We start from the raw sequence: 21,562 nt of genomic DNA, 5'->3' as shown, positions 1-21,562 counted from the left end.
ACATTATAAATAAACATACGAAATGAATATATTAATTTAACCATTATTTTTTAAAAAAATCAAATTATATTGATTTGTAATAATTAATCAACCCAAAGAGATAACTTAGGTATCACTACGTATTAATGGCAACTAACAAATTATACCCTGTGAACAAATCTTCAATGATATTTTTCATCTAACTCACGCATGTTACTATACTTGGAACATATATACGTGGATGAATTCAATGAGTAGGAATTGACATTTAATTAAGAAGGAAGATACATAGATTAAATTATGGCTGAGGTGCGTCTGTAGACCGTATTCATAATTGATTGTTGAGATTTTTAAATCTTAAAGTAGAATTTATATGACTCAAAGTGAAAGGAATAAACTAAGAAACCTGCTGATGTAGATATAAAGTCCTCTTAACTAATTGGTGGAACTTAAAAATTATAAGATATCTTCTAGAATAGTAATACCTTAATCCTTAATACTTCCTTCATCCCAAATTACAGAACACTTTTAAAAGAGTTTATTCATTCCTAAATATAAGACATTTTGAGTAGATTAAGATTTTATTAAATACTAATTTTAATATTATCTTTTATTTTTCTATAATTAATTTTCGTCCATACTCTTTTCAATATATTAAATGATAGGTATTTTTAAAAGTTTATATTTTTATTTTAAAAAGACACAGTTGTTAAGTGTATTTAATTTTGTTTATTTATATGTAAATCTTTATTTAAAAATATTTTATAATTTGGGATAAATGGAGTATAAAACACATAGAGGGTTATTTGTTGCCATTTTTCAATTTCACCCCTTATAATTTAATTTAATTTTTTAGCTTGTCATATACCATGTACCTCTGATCTCTTTCTATTTTTAATAGGAATAAAGTTAAAAAATTTTCATGTTGAGATATATTTAATGAGTTAACTAGCATTCTTTGTTTAAATAAAGTAGTTAAAAGTGTCTTGTAATAGAAATCGAAAAGATTATTTATGAACAAATTAAAACTCTCAAATGATGGAGCTTATCTCTTTTGGCACAGGAGGATGCCAATATATATGTGCGGCTTGTTTATTGGCACGTACACAATTCTAAGTTTCTAACAACTCCATTACAAATAATTTGTCTTTAACATCACTACTACGCATCTAAAAACTTGCTTCCCCAACAACGTTTCTGTATGATAATTATTATACACCTAATTAATCACATCTTTGGCAAACTCACGTTAAAGTGCATCTATATATATATATATATATATATCTTGAAAAGTAATTACAAAAGAATCCATGGAGAGACTTTACGTTATTAGCAAAACTGAGCATGATATAAATAAATTGAGGATTTAAAAATTAAAAAATGCTTGAGAAAACTAAAAGAACACGAAGGACTCTGATGTGCAAAACGAAAAAAAAAAAAAATTGTTAAGGACGACATAATAGTTATAAGCTATACACGTAGAGGCATTTATATGAGGAGACTGTGATGGTTTCATGTTTGGCCCATGTTGTTGAGAATAATTAATCATCAAAACCTCCATGAAATTGAGGCTAGAAAGTTGCAGAAAGGACTGGCACGCTTTTGCATGAAACACATTTAGAGAATTCAGATGATTATAACATGAGCATCTCAATAAATTAAATAAGTTCTTTTAAGTAAATGGGTTTTATAACGTGGCACACGATATATATCAACAGTATGAAACTATGATTCATGTTAGCCACGCAGCCTCATTCTTAATGATCAATTGTGTTACTTGGAGTTAGCCCCACCAATCAAGCACACTTCGACCATCTCCATGATGTTATATATCATGTGCCTTTCTATCCAGTAATTCTCTAAACAGGTCTTGCATTCTAGATGATTAACTTATATATGTATGTATGTATGTATACACACTACGGACAATGTAATTTGTACGTTCGAAAAGCCTTTTTTGTACATACAAAGTAGTTTGATAGGAATATGAAAAGGAAGAAGAAGCACTGAAGATTTTCATCAGGAGATTTGAAAATTTATTTTGAGATTTAGGAATATTTTATTTTAATTATTGTAATGTTTAAATTATTGTTATCCATCTTTAGCAATATTATCAATTTTCAGAATATTTACATTTAATTTTAGGATTTTTAGAATATTATTAAATTTAATTTTAGAGTTAGTTTAAAGTGTATAAATAGGCCTTAACATAACTTATTTTGTACGCCTTTTGCTATTGAATAAGAATATTAGCTGAAGGTCATCTACTCGATTTTCCTCTGAGTTATCTCTTTTCTCTGCTCTCTCCCTCTTCTCCCTTCCCCTTCCCCCTCCCCGGCCCCATTCTACATCATAGATTTATATCTCGACATGTATAATTGACCAAATTTATAAACTTTAAAAGAAAAAATAAAACAAAGTGAAATAAAATTCTCATGTGATTTAACTACACAAGATTCATCATTGTAAAGCAACTCTAGAACTCTAGTATGGAATATTTGTTGTGTTGATAAATAATTCAACTCTATCTCATTTTCTCTCTTTTTTTCAGAAAATAGAACAAACGGCAATATAATTGTCTAAATTAATGAGCGCAATTATATCAGCGTAACCACACCCGGACAGGTACTTTTAGAAGAAAAGTTAGGTCATTTCATATATTCTGTTTTATAAATTATTTTAAGGAGCAGTAGTCTTGATACAATACATTACAATGTTTTAATAGGCACTTTAGTTAATGGAGAGAGACCAAAGATACATAAATAATGATAACCCTAAGGTTCTTTTCTTTTGCTCCTACCCTACCATATAAAGAAAGGAATAAAGATGGAATAGAAGTCCGAAAATATATTCCAACTTTTTTTTCTTTCAAAAAAGCTTTTTAAAGACTTATCCACACACCATCATGTGGCAAATAGTTCCAACTGACAAAGCCTCATAAGCATGACATTTTTAGGGATCTGCAAAAACCCAAGCCACACGGGGTCATCTTCCCACTTTCTAATTTCTTGTTTCCATCGATATATATCTCCTTCTGCCAACAACAATGATGATGATAAAACAAATTCTTAATTTGTCAGTATGGTCACTGCCATGATTACAATGATATCATTTTCTTCACTAATAAAACTATTTTTTTCTTCGAGGAATATCGTCATGCTGAGGTATGGTATATATATGCAGATTTGAAAGGAATTTCGTGGAAAATATGGGAGAGAAGAAAAGAGAAAAAAGTTATATGCAAAGAAAAATAGGATGGGGTATATACTATATACCATTTGGTCAGTCGTTTTCACATGAGGAGACGATATAATACTGGTCCACATCCACCTGTAAATAACTAAGATGCTTCGTGCTTTACAGTCTAAATGATAGGGTTTCATTTCTTCGTCCTATATGTAGAATCCAATGCTTTTATACATCTCACAAACTCCTTAATTAATTTATTACAAAATTATCATTATATAAACAAGTTAATATCAAAAAAAGCACAAAAGATTTTAAACTTTAGAAGATCAACTGTTCACTTAACCGTTTATTCGGATGTTTGATTGTACTAGTAATTTTCAATTATTATTTTTTTGTTGGCAATTCACCCAAACTTGTTATTTGTTTTAAAATTTAGGGTGTCAAAGTTTTGTTTCTTAGAAAATTTAATAATACATTACACACAGTACTACACTTAAACAAAGCAATTAAAACAAATTTTGGGTTTTTTATTGCTTTTGTGTTAGATAGTTTGGCAATTTTACAATGACACATCAAATCATATTAAACTAAATTAAAATTGCGGTTTATTAAATCAACTTATATTAAGCTTATTTGTTCAAAAAAAAAAAAACAAGCGCGCACACACATATTTATATGTAGCGCTCTCTATATAACAATTATTTTCAAAAACTATTATATTGAGGAGGAGGAATTGGGTGGATGAGACTATAAAACAATTATATAACATAACCATTATATAGTTTTTCAAACTATATAGCAGTTAATAAAAAAACTATTATACAGTCTTTACTTTTTTAATTAATTTTTCTTAGACGCAAATTAATTACTAAATAGTTTCTAAAACTATAAAGCAGTTACTTCTAATAGCCATTGTATAGACTTTTTATTTTTAGTTTTTTGCATTTTAAACTTAATAGAGACTATTTAGCAGTTATTTGAAATTAACTTTTATAGACTCCATTACTATTTAATGGTTATTTTTAAAAAATAGCTAAATAGTTTCATTTACAATCTTTTTAGATTCTCATTTCTTTGCGGAATGTTACATTTCGGAAACCTTTAAACTCTCTCTTCCTCTGGCAAACCTTTCCCATTCCCCACAAATCCAACGTCAATGCTCTCAAAAATCTATTTCCAACCAAACCCAATCGTTCTTCGCTGTCAAAAAGCCTTTTGTCGTCATCGCCATCCTCCATTGTGGTGTTTTTCATAGTTTTTTTTCTTGAGTTTTTAGCATTGGTGGCCGTTGGGTGTCATCTTCTCTTCTTCAATATTTGAGTGTTAGGTTGGCGATTTGTATCCCTGATCTTTCTCCATTTTTTTATTGAGTTTTGTTTGGTTTCTTTGAATATATATATATATATATATATATATAATGTATATATGACTAGTTCTTCTTCTCTTCCTCTATTGTTGTGCTTCTCTATTTTTCCATTTATTTTTTATATTAAAAACCATATACTCCATCTGTTCAAAACTATAAAGCATTTTTAATCAAATTTCACCCAATAAAGTAGTTAACTACTTTCATACTAACTTATCTTTTTATATTTATCCCTATTAAATACCCTACAATAAATATAAAGTCATTATTAATAGGGGTACCTTTGAAAAAAAAACAATGATTACACCTCAAAAGACTAAAAATGTCTTATATTTTTAAACATTTAATTCCTAAAAAATGCCTTATATTTTTAATAGGGAGAGCATATAATAATTTGAACCTTTGTTTTATTAAATTTTCTTTATTTTTATGTTGAATTTATGCTTTACACAATGTATATGCTTTGACAGTGTTGGTATATCTAATAGAAAGGACTGCTTTGTATTGTGGAGTTTTTTTAATTCCTTGTTTTGATATTGGGTTGTTCTATGAGTAATTAGTTCTTGGTTTTTGAATTATGATGATGTTTTTTTTTTTGCCTTAAATTATGATGATATTAGTTTATTTTATTCTTTGACAATGATGCCATGATAATATTCTATATTTGTTTTGAAAAACGGGGCATTGTTATACCTAGAAAAATTCATTTTTGTTTCATTATGCTATCGGTATTTTTTTAAATTATTAGTTTTGCATAGGTTTGAAGTGTTTTTTATTTTAAAATAGTATAAAGTAAGGTCACAAAGCCTAGGGTATGATGATTTTAAGTCATGTTGCCCAAAAATTTTCAAGTGTAATGGGAACATGATTAAAATCATGTTTAATCTTTTAGTATTAATCCTATAATTAGAGAGGGATAATATGTGATAGCATGTGACTCAAGCATTGATTCTTTCTTGCTTTAACTGTCATAATTGGCATTAAGTCATTGATTATATTTTCTTTCCAAATGACTAACACTAGATTGACATTATAGACAAGAGATGGATTTCTACTAGGCGTACACATCAAGAATATTGGGATGGGATTCAAGAATTTATTAAGTTTGCATAAGAGCATGCCAAAGATTTGGAAAGAATTGTTTGTCGTTATTTGAAGTGTATTTCTATGAGGCATGCTTCTCCACAAAGAGTTAAAAACTACTTGGTGGAATTTGAAATCGATTAAAGTTATAAGTATTTGACATTGCATAGGAGACATTAGATAAGAATAATTGTAGCTGATAGCACATTAAAAGTTGTCATTCCTTTAATTTGGACACAAATGCATATGCGATTGACCATCTCGAAGAGTTGGAAGATGACATAAAAGAAGTACTCAAGGATTTTTTAGAAATGTTAGAGAGGTTGAAGAGTGATGCAGAAATGCCTTTGTATGAAGGTTGTCAGTGAACAATATTGTCTACAATATTGAGACTCTACAACTTGAAAGCAAGACATGGGTAGAGTTACTCAAGCTTCACAACAAATCTCTCTATTATAAAAGAAATACTACTGAAGAATAACAAGTTTCCAAGCTAAGTATATGAGGCAAAACAAGTATTATGCTTTATTAGCCTAAGCTATGAGACAATATATGCTTGTGTTTATGATTGCATTTTGTCCAAAGGGAGACTATGAATAGTTACCCATTCCCCTAAGTACATGACACCATGTTACAAGAAGAACAAGAAGAGTTTAAAGAAAGCAATGTGATATTTTTCAATCATACCAAGATTCATATGTTTGTATAGTATACCAAAAAGGTAAGAAATATAACATAACATTTAGATGAATGGATTAAAGATGACCTGTTTTGACATCTTATTGAAGCTTTTGAATGGAACAAGTTTGAATGTAAATACCTTAAATTTACAACAGAAGATAGGAACCTGCATCTTGCATTGTCTACTGATGGCATAAACCCGCGTAGACTTCAAAGCAACACTCATAATACATGGCCAATAATGTTGATGATTGATAACCTTCCTCCATGACTTTGCATGAAGTACAAGTACATGAAGCTAACCTTATCAATATTAGGACCCAAACAACTTAGGAATGACATAGACTTGTACTTAGCTCCACTGATTGAAGATTTGAAGTTACTTTAAGAAATAGGTGTAGAAGTCTATGATGGCTATAAGGAAGATAAGTTTAATTTGAGAGCTATACTTCTTGGTATATTAAGTAGACCCATGCTTCTACGTGTGTGTAAATTATTATTTCTATAATATCTCACTCAACTAACCATAATTAACTAATAAAACTTATGGTAATTAAAAGAGTAACCATAAAGGCGATCATCAAGTTTCAGTTTAAAATTAAGGATTCTAAGTTTTCTTAATCAAAATGAATTTAAATCAAATATAATCTCATATATCATAGTAAAAATAATTTATGGAAGCATGAGATATTTCAGAAGAGTGAAAGAAATCAAAAACAGTTGAAACACAACTCATTTGCTATGAAACAAGGCAATGCATTGTGGCTTGTGCATACTGCACCGCGACATGTTGCTCTCTGTGCCATGGGCCGTCACTCAGGCATCATGTGCCGTAGCGTGTTGCACGAAAATGACACCAAATTCTGTTGTCATTTGACAGCAAAATCAAAGAACTTCTAACATATCCTGATTCTCTATTTGACGTCCGATTAACATGATTCAGGTGTCTACAAAAAGCTCTTTCCATACATTAGCTAATAGCATGGGTTTCACTTTCAAAACAAGTAACACCAAGAAGTTAGATACCCAAACATATTTTTACCACTTTTTATAACTTTTACACAAAAAGGGTATCTAAAACCCACAACAAGTGCCAAAAGCCTTTTCTAACACCTGAATCATATCCATTAAACCTAGGATTATCAGTACAACACATCACACACACTTAAATTTAGTGCAAAATCACTCATTAACCCCCTTTTCATAAAAAAACTGAAGGGGGAAAATTTCATTGCATTGCATAAAAAACATTTGTAATATGTTTAAGACATTATTTCTATACTTGCACTAGTATTTTAGCCCTATCAACATATATATCTCTCTATACGCAAATACTCTGGGCCCAAAATAACTCAGAAAATTACAATAACAAAATAGTGCTAGTGCAACTATATGTAACCTAGAATTGGCAACTATATTATATTACACAATATATATATATATATACACACTAGAGGCATATTGTAAAAATGAACTAACACCTAGCCTCTTGAGCCTTCTTCCTCTCTGCACCAAAGCTAGAGCTTATAAGGTGTTAAACAAGAGGGGTGAGTCTAGCCACTCAGTAACTAAGGTAAAAACATATTCTATGTAGTTATATATCAATTGTAAATCAAACACATGCATATAAAATCAAGTTCTTAAAACATGCTTACACACACATTATAACTTATCGTTACTCAATTTATTTTATCTTTATCTCACATATACTAGGTGTATTGTCATAATACATTTAGATATGTGATCATGACCTATTATCTACACGACTTGCCACAACTCAACATGTGTAACATGTCATATATTTTACATAGGCAATGATCAACTAACCTTATACCCTCCTTATTTTCTCAAACTGAAACCATGGTTTATAATACTGAATAGGGCTCTATTCGTGTGACTGGACTATCAAAACTCACTAATTATAAGGTGTGATTCGGCCAAAGATCACATGACTCACTCTTGAACCATAATTTCCCCTACTCTTAAATCTCTAGGGTGTTTCATACCCTAGGCTATTCTCCTCGTTGAACTGGTGGAGAAAGCTAAGTTCTAGTCTTTCGAAAAACTATGGGACAGTCCCTTAACAAACTGTGGGACAAGGCTATACCCTCATTCCTTGGAGGATAGCTTAAATATCATATGAATTTTTTCTCTACTCCCAATCTCTAGGTAAACTTCCACCACTGACCATGCCATGTACAATGCTCACTCAATTTTTCTTAATCTTAATCGTTCAATGTCAACATTAACACATTAGGCTCATGATCATGCGCTACCCAAGTAAGCATAAATTTTTATTTTCACTTATAACACATAAACAAATCATTGTTAACCTCTTATATTTCTTTTTATCATATTCACCATTAATCACTCATTCATAACACATTGTAAAGAGAAATTCTTTTCAAAACACCACGTTACTACTTGAAAACTCATTTTGCAACTACTTTTGCATGTTTAATACACATCACATAATTTACTTAGATACCAAGTTTCAATGCATACAACTCAATTTTACAAGTCATAATTTGCATCATAAACACACAATTCACATCACAATTTAACATATAACTATCCAAAACAGGGTTCCTCTGGTTACCTTGAATCTTTAAGAAGTCAAAGGTTTATCCCTTAATTTTTAAACTTTCAAGTTTGATTTTTCAAGCCTCAATGGTATTCAAGAGCTCAATCTACAATCAACCAAGTTGAATTTCATTAATAAAGTCAATCACACACAATTCTTAACTCACTTTCCTTCTCTAACTCACCCAATACCTACATTGTTTACACTTGGACTTACCCATTGGGTTTATTAACTATCTTTAATATTATATAACTTCACTGAATACCCATATTGCCATTTATACCTCAAAGACTATAATAATGATAAATTTAATGTCCATTTTCATAATAGGAATTATCATCTAACAACTACCAAAATCATTAATATTAGGTTTATATATTCTAAAAACTCATGTTAACTCCATTTGAGTCGATGAGTTTAGACACATAACCTATATGAACTGAAATCATCATCCTCATTCAAAATCTAACTTAAATCCTTGAGAAAGTGGAAGAAAAAAGGAGAAAAAAGGTTTAAGAATCTTACTTTGAGTATTTGTAGCTTCCAAAACACTTCCAATATCGTCTAAGAATAAACTCTAATAGAGCTTGGCACGCCTTTTCATTTCTCCTTTCTCTCCTCTCCATTTCTGCCTCAATTTCACGATTGATAAATTATAAAAAATGACCATGCACCGCAAGGGACACTCAATGTGCCACGTGCATAGCATAGAGAGGTCCCCATTCAGCATCTGAAGTGTCTGGGCGCCGCAGCAGATGCATTTCACCTCTATAGCACAGCAACATTAACACTTCATTTTCTTCTCCTTTTTGATGCCTGGGTGACCCAACTTGATACTGGACTTATAATTAGGGCTAAAGTACAATTGAATATAATTATTAAATTTCCTGACCACACACCACTACAATTGCTCAATTATTCTAATTAAGCTTAGTAAATTCAGGGAAATTAAAAATCGAGATGTTACAAGTTCCATGTGATTTGTCATATAAATTTTCATATTGTCATGTAGGGCTGTCCACACATTCCAAATCCATAAAAAGTTGCTTCTCATGAGTAACTTCTACTTTCGATGGATAATTTGAATGAACAATAATAAATGGATACATTTACCCCAAATTTATTTCATCAAATTAAGTTTATTATATTATAATTAACTTGATTTTTTGTTTTGGTTTCATCAAAAGAGTCCAAAACAATGTGACAAGATTAAGGATTGTGGTTATAGCATCAAAAGGTACATGAAAGACATAATCAAGCATATTCTAGTTGATGAGATTATGCCGAACCAAGTATTTCTTCTATCTCTACTTTATTAATTATAATAATTTACATTATATTATTACATATTTAAACTTATTTATGTTTTGTTTGGCTTAAAAGTACTCCTATGATGTATATGTAGAGGAATATAGTCTAGCTTAGATTGAAGAGAAGTTATCAAAGAGTTGGCTCAAGATTTATTCAAACAATGGATACAGAAAAGATTATCACAGCGCTCATTCGCTTATTGCTCAATAAATAGGATTATATTATAGGTTTTGTTTCGTAATAGGAAAACATAGTTGCTTTGCCATAAGTTTCAGTTTTCAAATACTTTGCAAGAGGTTTCACTTATTGGCAAATTTTTTCTTGAATTAGTTTAATGTATGAGCTTTTTTTTTTTGAAAATATTGAAGCAATAGAAAATAGATTTTAGGGAAATAAAGTTGGATTATTGAAATAATGATCAATGCATGCAAAATTTGATTTTGTTTGGAATTCTGTTGTTGGATATTGTTGCTGGTTAAAGTCTGTATTGTTATTATTGGGATTGCTAGAAATGCAACCCCCTATTTTTTCAAAAAAAAAAAACTAAAATATATAGCAGTTATTTTGAAATAACTGCTATATAGTTTATTAGACAACTTATGAAAAATGATCAAAACTAGATTTAACTATATAAAAATTTTTATGAAATAACACTTAATTATAAGGCATATAAGGCAACTAGTTAATGTTTATTTTAAGAAAACCATTATATAATTGATTGAAATGTCCGTGGGACGTGTAACTAGAACAAAATATACAATGATTGTTTGGTAATAACCGTTATTATATAAAGTCAAATTATGTAGTGGTTAAAAATAAATATATATTGTTTTTTCAAGACTATATATTATCCAAATATATTAACGGTTATACATAGACAAAAATAATTGCTATATAGATTTTTTTTAAGTAGTGGCTATTCATATAATATAATAGTCACTTTTCAAATTATATATCTACGTTTTCCATATTTTCTGTCTTGGGAGGACTTTATAAGTAAATTCAGTACTACTCATTTCAATGTTATTTTTTTAAACTTCATCATAATCTGACTCGAGCAAGGCCACAAAAAAAAAAAGAAAATTGAAATAAAACAAAGGTATATATTCTTCTTAATGTTTTCCCTTATGAAATGTAGTATCATATTTTAAAGTTGTTTGTGCGAAATACTTCTTGTACTACAGCATACTTTAATCACTTGTATACTAATCTCTTCCAACTTTAAGGATTTTGCAATATTGGCATATTGAACAAATCCTGCATAACATGTATAATAATATTAAAAAAATTCCGAATGATTATATAGTATTCCTGATATATCGAAAGCTTAAATTATAGGATGCCTTCTTAATTATACATGTCATTGATTAACATGGCCATTTAAATTATTATTGACGATACATCAGCGATTTCTCTTATAAAATTAACCCAAAAATCTTATATGAATGATCATTGATGCATGTGAAAAGATACCCTACCATCTAGTGTTGTCTAATAAACTTAATTAGTAGGGCTTGTGAATAATTAACTATTCCATAGGATGTGGCGCTTAACTAATTTATATTATGCATATAGATGATTGAATTAGTGAATGATGACGCTGACAACTTGATTTTAGTTTTATATATCAGTGATTTGTTTCTCTTTTCCAATTTTAGTGATAAATTAACAGAAGGGAGAATAAAAAATACACAAATCTCCCCTTGCCATGTGATGCATCTAATAATTAATATTGTAATTAAAAATTACGGGATCATAGTTCATACCCTAGACCAGACGATTGAATTTTCAATGCCCTAATGTGCACACACACAGAAGTGAGAGACAACTTGAAGAAGATTCCCCTCTCAGTGATATAATTATGACCAATAACCATCAGTCAAGTTCACATGTTTAAGCCTATACATATAAGAACAACAAAGTATACTATAGAAGAAAATGATCCCAAAGGATTTATCAAATCACACAAATTGACACACATATTTAATTGTTTTCAAAAACTGTGTTCTGTTTTTAAAAACAAAAAAAAATTAAAATAACTCATTTGAATATATAAGTGTTTTAAATTTAATTGTTTTTGAAACTTCTTTTGGAAAAGAATGTTTTCCAAAACCATTGTTCTCATTTTTTGTTTTTATTTTTTTATTTTCAAAACATACTATGTTTGATTATTAGAAAATATAATTAGTTTAATTAATTTTTTTTGATAAACCACCATCATTAACTGCAACAATCACTATTAAAATATTTTTAATTTATTTTCAAAATTATTTTTAAATTAATATAACCAAATTAATTTTTATTTTATTTTGAAAAATAATTCTAACAATTGTATTACAAAATAATTTTTTTAAAATAAAAATGGAAACATAAACCCTTCTTGTCCTTATTGACTAAACAAGAACAAGCATCACATGACTAGCTACTAGCTAGCTCAAAAGTGCCGGAAATTTTAACTAGCTAGCTAGTTTCTAATATTAATGTTTGGCAACATTTCAGAGGTCAAATTCCATGAATGTTCCAAATCCTCTTACCCATTAATTGTCTACAATATACTTCTTCTATATAAATTATAAAATATTTTTAAAAAAATTTTCTATTATAAAATATAAGACATTTTAGATAGATTAAGGTTTAATTAAATGCATCAATTTCAATATAACTTTTTCTCTCTCTATAATTAATTTATGTCCTTTATCTTTTCAATATATTAAATGATAGGTATTTTTGAAAGTTTATATATTTGTTTTGGAAAGATAAAGTTGTTAAGTATATTTAATGAGATTTATTGATATGTAAAATTTTATTTAAAAATATTTTATAATTTAGGACAGAGGGAGTAGTTTTTATTAACATTTGAAAATTCATAATTAACCAAAAATAAATGAAATGGTGAGTTAAAGAGTGGTTTTATGAAATGCATTTCAATCATTTCTACATTTATGTGAATCGCTGGATTGAAATATATATATATATATATAATAGAGAAAAAGGTAGAGCCGTTTAATATTCTTTTTGTTTTTCTTATGTCCTAAAATCTCCAGCAGCTGCTGGATTAGTGAATCGACGATCTCTAGAGTAGTGGTATTCACTGAATCCGGTTATCGTACCTCACATTGAATCTTCTCATATTTTAGGATAACAATCTTTTATCTCATATCGTGTCTCCTCTTTCAAAATTTTCTATGGAAAAGGAGATATTTTGTGTTTCACACTTCGCACTTACATATTGCTTTTGACAAAATAACACAGTGGGATTATGCTTGTAAATAAGCAAAACCAGTCAAACCACATGATTCACAAATATTAATCAATATTGTCAAAAATCTCATTCCTTTTTATAACCTGAAGTCATACAAAGGTTGCAGATCACTCAACAATAAAATCATCACGTTATCATTAAAATTTGAACCTACACTTTTACAGGGCATATCAAATATATTCTTATCAACTATTAATCCAACTCTTAGTGACGTTTTGAATAAATTATATTTAATTATATTTAAATTAAAATGCTTTACATAAAGAAATAGAAAAATCTCTTGCTAGGAATGGGCAGCCATCACTCAAAAACTGGGGGTGAAGAAAAATAAACAAACATAACAGAAGGGTACTACATTTTATGCTTGGACAAGAATAATATAAAAAGACGTTACATCTTGATTCAAAATTTAAAGATTCGATTTTATATATCTTTTTTATTATATATTAATTATTAAGTTTAATTTTATTTAATATACGAGTTCATTCTTACATAAGTTTTGGTCCTTTTTTTCCCCTGACAAGCATACCCTGAATGATTTATATATTGCCATGCGACGAGCAATTGAAGCAACTTTTAGAACAAAAAGAGAACAAAGTGGTGTTTTGGAGATTATGGAAACTCGAAAACAAGCACCGTGGCAATTTTCCCAAAATCCAAAACATGCAGTCAGATTCTGAAAGATAAATTTCAAAAGCCTTGAAGCTCAAGCTGGAAACGCAGATCCAAACACAAACATAACTATCAAGCACGGGGAAGAGGAAGAAAAGAAGATCCCTCTCATCATCATGAAACTCAGTGTAGGCATCTTGGGTGATAGCCATTTATAACTTTGATGGGAATGACTCTTACGAGTGTCTGAGGGGACCAAAGCTGATGATTTGTCACAAAATTAATAGGATGGGTCTTGGGGTCCTAAATTGTTAAGTCACTTTCTGTATTGAGGGGTCCATATATAGCAGCACTGGTGCGTCTCTTATCTCCATTCACTTTATCTGAATGGTCATCTATCACCAATTATTAAAAGCATAATATTCCTACGCTACAAACTAAGCTTTGGTCATAAAACTCGATATCGCATATATAGCTAGCCTGCCTCTCAAGCAAGTTTTGATTTCATGATTTGCCCTTCTCTCTTTATCTTCTTCATTCATGTGATGTGTACTTCTTTGACAACTTATTTATTGTGTCCATATCGTCTGTGACCTTTACATTTCCGTCTTTTTTGGTAAGTTCAGGATCGACAATTAAATCTTATATTTGTGTAAGCGTGATGCAATTTGTGACTAATAGTGATTAATATAGTTATGCGAGCAAACGGATTACCTAGTCTAGCGTAGAATTTGACGAGCAGCTAGGTCTCATATTAAAAACAACAAAAATCTAGATTCAACTTTTTATTTTACTGTGCAAGAATATGTTTACAAATCTCTCACACTGCTTGCTTTACCAAGGATTCATTCTCTTTGTTTTATTGCGAGAGAGAGAGAGAGAGTTAGAAATGGGGGAACTATTATCCAAAATTAGGGAAGAGAAGAAATGAGTAAAATTAGTAAAAGAATATCATATTTTAATTCAAAATTTTAAGGCTTAAAGTTTATGGATTCTTTCTTTATTTTATATTAATTATTAAACTCAATTTTTATTCCATTTATGTAAAATTTCTCACGTTAACTCAAGTACATTTACATTTAAATAACCTAATAACATCCCCTTTAAGTGTGAATTCACAAGCTTTCCATATTAAAAATGTCCAAAGCATTATCTAGCCAATGGGCTTAAGTTCATTCATGTTTGGATGATTTAACAGAAAACATGTAGTTGGATTCAATGATATATATCAATGTTTACATGAAATAATTTAAAAAAAAAAGACACATTAAATATCAATGTTTATCAATTTAATTTTTATTATTTAAAGATAAGGTAACACTATTAAAATCTCCAAGCATGAATAAGTGAATATATTGATGACAACCATGTAAATTACTATAAAGAAATGTAATTATTTAGGTAAAAAAATAGAATAAACAATTTAAAAACTAAAAGAACAAAATACAACATAGGGGATTATACATATTGATAAAATTAATTAAATTGATTTAAGAGCTAATTTATTGTCATGTTAAATTATCAATATATTTTATATATTAGATTAATTTGAGAGTCGGTTTGTTTTTCAAAATTCAAACGACTAGCATGATAATTTAAAAAATGTAAGGGATTAAGTCGATAAAAATTAAACTTAAAAGAACCGATACAAATAAAGATAAACTTAAGGGATTGAAAATCTCATAATTCCCTGAAAATTGTTGTGTGACGTCATATTCGATTGTCTACCACATGTTGAAATTTTGGTATTCATGGTACATTACTTTAAGCGTGTCTAGTTACTAAGAATAGACTAACAAAGTGAAAACAAATGAGATGAATGAAAGTTAGGATGAGATGAAAGTAAGAAAGAGGCAGCTAGTAGCTGGGGAAACGAAATAATAATCGAAAAAGAAAGAGAGAGAAAGGCAATTTCTGTCATTGGGTTGACATGGCCCTCTCCTCTACTTTCTTTCTTCTTCTTTTTTTGAAATTACAAGATAAGTCGAGGCTTAAAAATTTCTAACATTAGAAAAAAGCAAACAAAATAGAATACACATTTCTATCCAATTGATAAAAACCAATACAACCTGGCGGGCATGTATTTAAAAGGATAAAGCAATCGATCATATTATGTATTTCCTTGGCAAGATAGTCTACTACACAATAAGTCTCTCTAATTAGAGTATTAAATATGTATGTCTTTAGCAGAAGATAGGAGTTGTCTAGCTTCATGTACCTCTTGCCTAAGTGGATGATCTGACAGACATCCTTGTTAAAAAAGCTGAATCAAAGTTATACAGTCAACATGACAGTAAATCTGAGTAAAATTATATTGTTTATTAATTCTCAATCTTTCCATTAGACCTGCAGTTCAGCAACTGTAGGTGGCAAGAAACCAAGTCATTTTTGGAATCTCATATTTCAATCCCCACTTGAATTCCTAATGACCCCTCCGCAAGTAGGATATCCCTCTTGATTGATCAATCCACCTATCTCAAGCCTATAATAACCAATCACCGGATGTCTCTATTTCTCTTCCAAACCTTTCATTTTTTGAAAAATTTTTTGTTTAAATTTTCCATTTGCCTCTATTTCCATCAAATGAAACTTGATGCTTTGAACAATTTCAAATGCATTAAGATGTTTTCCTTCCATAACTTTCTTATATCAATTCTTCCATAACATCCAACACATAGAGCAAAAAATTTTTATCCAAGGCCATTGTTGATTGTCCGCTCTCCTCCACTTTCTAATTCCCCTCTTCCCTGTTAATGCTCCCCCCTCTCTTCTTTCCTCTTTTTTTATTTAATGTCTACACCTCTTTTTTCCAATCCTCCTTCCTACTTTCAACAATTATTACTCAGTTTTATTTATAAAGTAGAGGGAGAAATTTTTTTATATTATTCAGAAGTTATATATCATTAAATTTTTATTGTAAATTTTTTTACCTTTTATTCAATGTTATTGGGAGAAAGTAAGTTATTAAAGTATATATATTTTATAAGAGTAAAGTTAAAAATTTATTAAATTTTTAAATAAGCTAATGAATTTTTAATTTTTCAATGCTTAGTGAAAGTAAAATATGTTAAAAGTAATTTGTAATGTGTTTAGGAGTATTATTTGGTTTGTTTGGTTTTTGTTCTCATTTTTTGTTTTTAAAATTATTTTATAATACAATTTTTAAAATTTTTTTAAAATAAAATAAACTGAAAATCTATTTGGTTATGTCAATTTAAAAAATAAGCCAATAGTAATAGTTATAAGCAATTAATGGTGGTAATTAATAATAAAAATTAGTCAAGACAATTATAATTTTAATAATCAAATGTAATGTGTTTTAAAACAAGAAAAATAAAATGAAAACAACTTAAAATTGTTTCTATTTTTTATTTTAAAAGCAAAAAATAAAAATAGTTTTAAAAAAATTAAATGAAAAACACTTATCCAAATAAATTTTAAATTTTTTTATTTTCAAAAACACAAAACAAACAAGCTCATCATTTCTCATCTCCTATGTTATTATTCCTGAATCCATCTTCAATGTAATAAAATTAATTGATCATCAATAAAATAAAGATCTTTTCTGACCCAAAACCATTTGTTAACTAACATGTATCAGCTTGTTTGGGAAGACCGAAGAATCGCCAAATAATCAATTTTCCTGATAATTACCCAAATAGCTAAAATCTTGATAATTGATTATTTGAGTCAAAATCATGTTTTGAAATAAGCATTGGAAAGTTGCTTATAACTTAAATTTTACTATTAAATAATATATTTTACCTCTTAAATAAAGTTTAACAAATTAATAATATTAAATAAAACTTTACCAATAATTTAATTTTAAAAAGCAATGTCTTTATGAAAATTTATACAGCTGAAATCAATTTTAGTATTCAAATAGATTGTATTATAATATAATTAATTATATCTAATTACCATCCAAACAGGCCCTCTCTCTAATCTCATCTACTGCTTATATGTATATGTGTGTGTATATATATATATATATATATTAGGCAATAAAAGGAGAAACAAAATATCATTATATAAAATTTGAAATAACTGGGATAGTCAACAAACAGTGGAGTGGCAGCAATAAGTGAAAAAACACATTAAAGCTACCTACTTCTGCCAAATGTGGAGTTTCAATTACTCTCATTGATGAACAAAGGTCGAAATTAGCCATGCCTGGCATTTACTTGAGCTGAGATAGATTTTCATTATTAGTCATTACTCATTTGTGATACATATATATTACGGAGTAATTTGTGAAACATATTGCTCACCAAAAAATTGAGAAAAATATTTCATTCTCTTCTTCACTCTCTCTGTCTTTTTTTTTTTTTTTGAAATACTACTCTCTGTCTTTTTTTTCATAAGTATTAGTTTTGAGAGCTATAGTATCGTTTTTTTAATAATCTTTATGCTTCTCTAGAAAGAATTAGAATATATTTTCAAATATATCAACTAATCAATGATTAATTTCGACAAAAGTATTTGAAAAAAAAATCAAATCTATAACATTTAATGGAGGATAGAATTGAAAAACTAAACTAAAATTTTTAAGACATGACCTATTAACTTTAACTATGTCCTTAGTTTGATGAATCCCAAAACTAATTCTTATAAAAAAAAATCACAAAACTAACTCTTATAAAAAAAAAAAAAGGAAGGAGTACTCCCTAGTACCTCCCCCTCCCCCTCCCTTTCTATTTGTAAGATAAATTATCAAATTCTCATGCACAAATTAAACTAACTTGATTAATGCATATTTTAAATTTATTTTAATTTTCCAGTTATACTCTTATTTTATGCTCACTTTATTGGTAACCCTTAATGGAGAAGGCATTATTTATATCAAATATTTCAGACATTTAATAGGACATATTAAGAAAAATATTAAATATTTCTTGAAATTTCATAACTTGTTTTATGAATAAAAAATAAATCACCCTGCAAAATTGTGCTATGAATGAAAACGGAGGGAGAATTATTTTTGTAAAAGCACACGAGTGAAGAAGTGTGTATATATATATATATATATATATATAAAGGGTCCCAAATGGAGGGCACGAATGGAACACCTTCCGAGTTTTGATGCTGAAGGGGGAAATCACTTTAATTAGTGGCCTCAAAATCCATTCACTGCCTAATCATTGCTTTGCCCACTAAGCCCCCAAGTGATTAATTAAGTGAAATCACCTTCCCCTTCTTTTATTATTATTTTTAATATATTATTATTCCCTTTGACCCCTCTCTCTCTCTCTCACTGCCCCATTTCATTCCTACTCCTTTTTTAGGTCAACACGCACAGAATCCGCCTCACTGATCATTTTTACTGCTTCCATCCGAACTTTTCCACGTCAAAAACAAAATTAACCAAAAAAAAAAAGGAAACCATAATGAGTATTGATTCCCTGGATTTTTTTCTATATCACAAGAAGGTTTAAATTCTAGTTTAATTATTACATAATTCAGAGATTAAAAGAAAAAGAAAAAGAAAAAGGGAAGGGGGTGAGGGGACAAATCCCCAAATGCAGGAGGCAAGTTGGGGTTGGGGATGTCCAGAGGACATTTTAGTTTGCTCCAAACATGGATCCTCCCTGCCCATTAATTCATATTGGCCCTTTCTTTTGTGGGATGCCCACTATTCCCATTCTCCTTCTTTGTCCCCTCCATTTTCCCTCTCTCTTATTCCTTCCCCTTCTCTATTTCTCTTCCCACATTTTGTTTCGATCTTACTTATTTGTATACCAAATTTTGAGCCCGTTTGTTTTAACTTATTTTATTAAAAAAATCACTTATCTGTTGAAAAAAATTTGTTTTGTGAGTTTTTATTAGTTTGTCTACACTTTTAAAAATAAACATTAAATAATAATACTTGTTTGTCAATGACTGGCATTGATATGTTTGTTTGAATGCGCAGAGGGTATGCGTCTGCCTCTCCTATACAAAAGAAATAAGTTAGGGGTGAAATTTAAAAAAGTTATATAGACCATTTTTATATTTTAAAATTTAAATAAATATTATTTTAAAAAAAATAAAAATATACGTAGTTCTTATAATATATTTAGTCATTTCTTATTATTTTAGTCAACCCATTAATGAATGTACTTATTTGTTATTCTAAAATTGTCATTTATTTTGGGAGTATTGCTATGGTAATCTTGTGAAAAATTAATGTTAGATAAGTTTTTTAGACTTCAAAATAATTATCATATCATATTTTCTAATCCTCTTTTATAATTTGTGTGCCTATTTGGGTGTAATATTTTTTTACAAAAAAAGTTTGGGAGATTTATTTTATTAAGAAAAAAGGGGTGGTTAATGGATGTGACGCGCGTGTGGTCTTTTAGAAGCGTGGGACAAGTGGCGGGGCCATGGCGGTTCGGCTTGAGCCAAATCTCGTCAAAAAGGTCACGCAACGCGCTGTGCTCCGAAACTGCACTTCGCTTTAAAAGCGCTTAAAAAAAAAAGCAAAAAAGAAAAGCAAACTTCGTTTCGATGGCTTGGCGGCTCAAATTATTAGCACTGCACTCCTCTATTATTAAATTCTCAAAGTCTCATCTTCTGCCTCGAAGGCGTCGTTTTCGCACGCACACGCGAGCGTGTTCACACTCTCCGCCACCTAATTCTTTGAGTTAGAGAGTGTGCTCCACGCATAGCGCGTCGAGATTCGAACTGAGTACCATCCAATTAATAGCGTTGATTACGGGGACATGAGGGAGGTTGATCAAACTTGAAACCACTTTAGTGCTGTATTAGCCAAATTAATTAACCACAACATTAATTAAAATTAATTTCTTCACATTAAAGAAAAGAATTAATTGGGAATTTAAATCCATGAACTAGGATTTGGATCTGAGCCTTGTTTAGTACTGCTAGTGCTAATCTGAAGCATAGACAATCATAAAATTGGACCACAAGGAAACAGCTTCTGACTTTCTTATCTTCTGTAGAAATTAAAGAAACGTCAACTGTATTTTTAAACTAATTAAAAACATAAAAAATTACTTAACTTAAAAGCTAAACAATAATGGTCAAAGACCCAATTAACTGTTTTGGCTGTCCTAGAAGCCACACACAATAGATTGCATGCCATCATCTTGCCATGTCTGTAATCTTCCGCTCAATCAAGTTAACCCAAGCATAACTGTCAGTAATAAAAAAAAATTATAAACAATAAACAAAACTAAATGGTGTGAGAGATTTAATTGTTAGGGTTGTACTAGCTTAATTATAGATCTCAAGTTAGATCTCTAAAATTATAATCTTGTTACAAATTAAATACTTGGTGTGAGAGATTTTCCATCATTTATAATTTTTTTAGATCAATGTGAAATAGTTTAGATCTCATTAGGTTCTTTAGTTTAGACTTAGAATACTGGATAATCTCATTAGAAAGCAAAACTTTGTAATTGTAGCCTTTTCATCAACGTTAATATGAACTTCTTCCATGCTAGTCCTGAATTACAAGTTTTCATTAAGTGAATGTCTTTTTGGCTCATCA

This window comes from Prosopis cineraria, unplaced genomic scaffold, assembly GCF_029017545.1.
Source record: "Prosopis cineraria cultivar Desert tree isolate PC_DT_omini unplaced genomic scaffold, ASM2901754v1 PC12, whole genome shotgun sequence".
NCBI lineage: Eukaryota > Viridiplantae > Streptophyta > Magnoliopsida > Fabales > Fabaceae > Prosopis > Prosopis cineraria.
This window is presented reverse-complemented; position numbering follows the sequence as displayed.